The 5,842-nt window shown below is 34.8% G+C and overlaps 1 long non-coding RNA gene across 2 annotated transcripts; it reads left to right on the top strand.

Annotated features, from left to right (window-relative positions):
• Nucleotides 1-3,373: 3,373 nt before the first annotated feature.
• LOC113053790 (uncharacterized) lies at nt 3,374-5,608 on the top strand. Of its 2 annotated transcripts, none has more exons than XR_003277315.1 (5): nt 3,374-3,435; nt 4,367-4,475; nt 4,621-4,710; nt 5,236-5,420; nt 5,488-5,608. It is a non-coding gene; the product is annotated as an uncharacterized LOC113053790 (long non-coding RNA). The 2 variants fall into 2 exon arrangements; XR_003277316.1 differs by lacking the exon at nt 4,621-4,710 and adding an exon at nt 4,825-4,888 and having other exon boundaries at nt 5,183-5,420.
• The last annotated feature ends 234 nt before the right edge of the window (nt 5,609-5,842 follow it).

Consider the following 5,842-nt stretch of genomic DNA (forward strand, 5'->3'; position numbering starts at 1 on the left):
TGTCATTGCAGTTTCACAATCTTTATAATTATTAGTTCATAATGTTAAATGCATGTGGAAGTGCCACAGCTAATATTGTTAACATCTCATTTAAATAATATTATGAATCTGAACAATATATTCTACATTTGCTTATCATGATGTGGACAATGTATAATATACCTTAAGATGTACATCCAGTAATTATTAGTCTAAGTCCACTTTAAGAGAGTTGTGGTTGGGATTTAATTTTAAATTTGCTTTTTTTTTATTGTAATAAGTAGACATTTATGTTTGACATTTAGTTAGAGCATTTATTTCTGTTTTATTGTTCATTGCAGAAACTACCTCCAGTGCATAATTGTTATGTGTTCATGGTGAAAATCTGCAAATAAATAAATGGTGGAAAGATATCTATGACCCTTGCTCCCTGCTCAGATTGCTAAAGTGGTTAAGATCATTAAAGTACTGGCACTATTGGGGCAGTCCCCAACACAATATACTGATTGATTGTAAGAGTTCAGCTCTCCCACAGAGTTCTGACAACAATGACAATATCTGTAAGATGACCCTCATGCTGCAGAAACTTTAGAGCGCATTTGCTTCCCTTTGAACACAAACATTACTAACACACCTAGGTTAATCCATGGACATTAAGATGTAATAAAGAAATAATAATAATATGTGGTTCAATTAAAAGAGAGAGAGAGAGAGATGGAGAGAAAATAACAGCATATTGAAAGAAGGCTTTGTTTCATGAGTTCAATTTGGCCTTGTAATTATTTGAATGACTGTTTATTCATCTTTAAAAGCAAATGCTAATATAATACTAAAGCATAGCTGTTAACTGGAAAGACACAAAATCATAGTATTTTAGTGTTATTGGTCAATAGCAGATAAAGTGACAAAGGGCAAATTCTCTTCATGACTTTGCACTTAAAGTCATCTGGGGATCCTCATGGTTTTATATGATTGCAAAAGATAAAACAAAAGAAACAGAATGATGTGAGAGTGAATTAGAAAACAAATTATGTTTCTTCAACTTCAAGCATGTTCCTGTGATTAGTTTATTAACTTATAATATATATACAGTATATTATATTATATATATTAGCTTATAATATATATATATATATATATATATATATATATATATATATATATATATATATATATATATATATATATATATATATATATATATTTGGTTTTAATATATGATGGTCACCTTACAGTAAATCTGCCTTTGAAACTATTTTTATTTTTATTTTGTTTTACTGTAAATTAATTCTACTTTTCAAAGGACTTTTATGTGCATATTGTTTTACACCCTTTTGTTTTACCCTTGAAATTATGCTTCGCAAGGCAACAGTCGGCCACTATATTACAATGTTTTAAATTTCCATCACTGTAATTTCCACTATACAGAATGCTATATCAAACTCATTCAATTGGGATGCGATGGAAATATCAGTGTCATGATGTTTAAAAAAATGATAATAACAGAATGTCTTTACACTGTTGGCCATTTTTGGTCCAGCAGGAACAAAAGTGTCCATGGTTTAAGAAATAACCATAAGTGTGGAGGATGGAAGTCAAAAACAGAGATAATGGAAGGAAAAGAGATGCAGCCAAATAGAGAGCATTACTTTTACTTATTATGAATTTCAAATGTTTAATTTTCTTGTGGTTTGGGTTTATCCAACACAATAATCAGCATTCGTTGTCATTTCATGTAGGTAAATTACAACAACTGCAGGGGGCATGTAATCATCTCTGATTAAGACATTCTCAAGGAGTGTCCGTCACCAATTTTTACTGAAACGTTCATTAATAATCCCATTACCAAAGTCATTACGAAATCACAAAGACATTCCTAAAGAAAGAAAGTATCCATAAAGTACAAATAAAACCACAATTTAAGTCATGGGCAGGGACGAATAAAGTAAAAAATGGCCCTGGATTTATTTTTATTTTTTTCAAATAGGCTCACCACAACAACAAACAGTCGTTACTTTCTCACATTGTTACAGCAATCCTATTGCATTTATAGAAAATAACATGACAAAACCCTTTGTGACCCTGCTGACAAAAAATATATATATATCAACAAGTCCTCCAACTCATACGACCGTATGGGTCGTTTGTCACTATCCATAAATACGACCCACACGAGCGTTCTCTAAATTAGCGCCCCTATTGGCAACAGGAGGTATGATAAATTAACTTTCGCCTAAATGCATTGTGGGTTTATTTTAACATGTTTGCTATTTGCGTTTTGAATTGTTTGATTTAAACTCTCCCAGATGTTCGTGGATTTTGATGATATGGATTTTAGATGACTTCGAGACATGTACAGGTAAGGTTTTCTCCCGTCTCATAAAGTAGTCGATCGTTTATGAATAATATGAGTTTTTATTTTCAAATCGATACTGGACACTGTATGTCCTATTAAACCAGTTTGACGTTCAAATCATTTAATCGAAATCTGCAGCTTTATAAAGTTAGTTTTCATTGTGATATTCGTTTGAAATTCGCCTGTGGTGGAAAGAGGTCATGTAAAAGTCGCGCATTTACCATGTTTTTACCATAGTAACATGTCGCTGAACCATGTCACGTGTTATAAAACCTCAGTAACCACAACTCAATGTATCTCCCGTCATAACTGTAGTTTTACTTTGGTATTTGTAGTATAAACACGTTACCATGCTTTTCACCACAGTAACTGTGCTTATTGTGTACTCTTTAGTTAAGTAACACATTTGCCATGCCTTTAATACCTTTTTGTAATGTAATTGTGATTCAGTGTTTTTTTTCTTTTCAGTTTTGCAGTTTCTTCATATCACATACATCTCCAGCTCCTACAACAACATTCAGTGTCCAGCAGCTCTTTATGATGCTCTCTCTCTCTCTCTCTCTCTCTCTCTCTCTCTCTCTCTCTCTCTCTCTCTCTCTCTCATTTTCCTTTCCTATTTTTCTGAACTGTAATTCATAAATAAGTCACACATATTTTTCTTTCTTTCTCTTGTTCATCATGGCATATTTTCACAGCTCAGAATCAGATTTTGATCAGTTCTTGTATTAACAGGGAACTTGTACTCGAAGCTCAACTTGAAGAAGTTTCCAGTGAAGATGAAGTCCTTCAAAGGTTCGACACAGGTAATGTTGAAGATATGTAGTTATAACTGATTTACTTTAATTAATTTATCCTTACTTTATGTTAATAACCTTCCTTATAGTCCTTCCTTTCAAATATTTTGTTCACAGATCATTTCTAACACACTGTCTAAACATGTATGTATTAAAACAACAACAACAACTTGTTACTTTTTCTTTATTCCAGCTGAAAAGGAAGACCATGGGCCTGTCAAACCTTGTTTGTGGAGAGGGATGAATTTGACCATCTTGTGTGTTTACGGAGAAGACCAAAAGCTGCTAAGGCAGATATTTCCAGAGGTACGTCTGTGTTGATCTGAGCACCTCGACAGAACTTTACTGCAGTTACATTTTGCACCGAATTTTATGTTTTTTACTTTTTTAAATACCTCACGACCCCATCAGTACAAACCCTGTGCTATGTCAAAGTATTAATAATTCAAACAATTTCAGCAAATTCATATGATATTGTACAAGCGTACTCTCCAGCTTTTCCTCCTGCTGTCATTGACCATCGCCTCAGCTCTCATGCAGACTGTGTCCATTTTAAGTAGTCAGAGCGTTATATCCTAAAGTTTATATTGAGTCCACTGTATTCTTTATTAGCACCGTCTTAACCCGTTCTAACAGTACATGATATCTGTCCGCACCTCACAGTCTGCCTTTATTTCCATGTTGATTTTAATTGAACACGTCTGTTTAAAAGCAAGTCAGGAAATGCTGTGTAACTTGTCATGTGACACATCAGATCTTCAGTTAATTTGGCCAAATTAGATCATTTAAGGCTGTTCACACCAAGAATAGTAACTACAATAACTATTTTAGCATCCACACCAACATCAACCAATGATAAAGTTATGTTTATTAATATACACACTGCAGCGACGTTGATGTCTGCCACTTTAAATGATCAAGCTTTTGAAATGTGCATTTTGATTGGCTGTTTAATGTTCATCAGCTGGAAAATATATTCCACTGATGTTGTTCCTCTGTGTCATTAAGTATGGACTCATCCTTGGTATGAAGAGGTCTTTAAACTGCTTACAACAATCCTGCTGCATGTTATAGTGTAGAAAATAATTGAGAATAATATAGCTTGAAGATACAGCTTTCTTCCCTCTCATTTTGTTAAACTCAAACGCAAGATTTTGCCTTTCTTTGCTTGTTTGTCTTCATCTTAGTCCTTTACTCTCTCCACTCACTCACACATTCTCTCTTGCTCTGTTGTAAGGTACAAACAGAGCGGATGGTTGCATGATGGCCTCTTTCAGGTTTGTCAACTGAATGTCTACTAGTGTGGCTCAGCAAGTTCCTGTCATGATCAGCCCTCTCCAAGAAAGGTTTGTAGAAAATTGTAATCAATATTCATTTAATCCTCTAACCTGAATCTTTTGGTGAATTTACTTAATTATATCTGTCTTAATTCATATGTAATAAGCAATAGTAATTAAACATGGGGTTAATAGACATATTTTTGTTTTACAGCTGAAGAGCAAAAACACAAAGAACATCAGTCCTGTTGGGGATGAGGAATGAACATGGCTCTATTGTGCCCAAACAGAAAAGAGTGAAAAGGTGCTCATCCCCATTGATGTGTCTGTATTCAAGCAATGCATTAGTACAGCATATGATGTTGATCTCTATTCAAGTCAGCAATTATCATTTTTCACATATACATCTTTTTATAAGTCCTAGAATGAACAAATCATCAGGGCATCATTTCTGGAATTTGGGCAGAAAATGACTGAATATGGTGAGTACTGACACCTGCACCTGTATTCACCAAAACTATTTTTCTTATGGACTTACAGTTTTTGAAGGAGGATGAAGTCAGTTGATGGAGAAATGAAGAACGAGATGTGTTGTATATGAAGACTTCAGATGCAAAAGCCTTTAAGTTCTGTATGAAATGTTCTAAGAAGAATTTTAGAAGAAAACTTCAGGTGGAACTTAGATGCCTTTGCATCTGAAGTCTTCATATGTACTATGAGTTTTCAATACATAACTGATTTGTTATTACTGTTTTTATTATTTTTTACTTGTACAGAAAGACTGCAGTAGAAGGAAAGCTGGTACTGAGAACATTTGTCTTCACTCCAGACTAAAGAGAAGCGGGTCTGAGGCCAGAGATGGAGGAGTCAATGGTCACCAAATGCAGCGCTGCAGCCTGAAACTGTGAAGACTGAATTCCCAAACAGCTGTGTGACTGCACAGATGTTACGGCCATAAAAGAAACTTCACAACTGAGAGCCCATACCTCCAACAACCTTCAACAGGAATCAATGGTATGTCCATTACAACAATTCTAAATAATAATAATATATAATTGACACAATGATTTTGTCTCTCCAGGACATCTACGCAAGGTTTTTCTTTTGTTGAGGACCGTCAGAGACTCCAGCCACACGAGCCATGGATTGCTCTCAACATCACCATCAGACAGACATTATCACAGAACCAGCACCAGCAGACTGCAAAACAAGTTCCTTCAAAAGGCAATCAGACTGAACTGAACTCGTACCAGTAACACCACACACACACACACACACACACACACACACACACACACACATACACACACCAGCAGCCTCATACTGTGTGCACTGCACTCTATCAGCTACACTGACTGGACTCTGACTCACTATTATTCTGCAACCTGATATTCTGTTTGCACTAATTCATACTGTACTGAAAGTGAAAGTGACGT

The sequence above is a fragment of the Carassius auratus genome, chromosome 34, assembly GCF_003368295.1.
Source record: "Carassius auratus strain Wakin chromosome 34, ASM336829v1, whole genome shotgun sequence".
NCBI classification, from domain to species: Eukaryota; Metazoa; Chordata; class Actinopteri; order Cypriniformes; family Cyprinidae; genus Carassius; species Carassius auratus.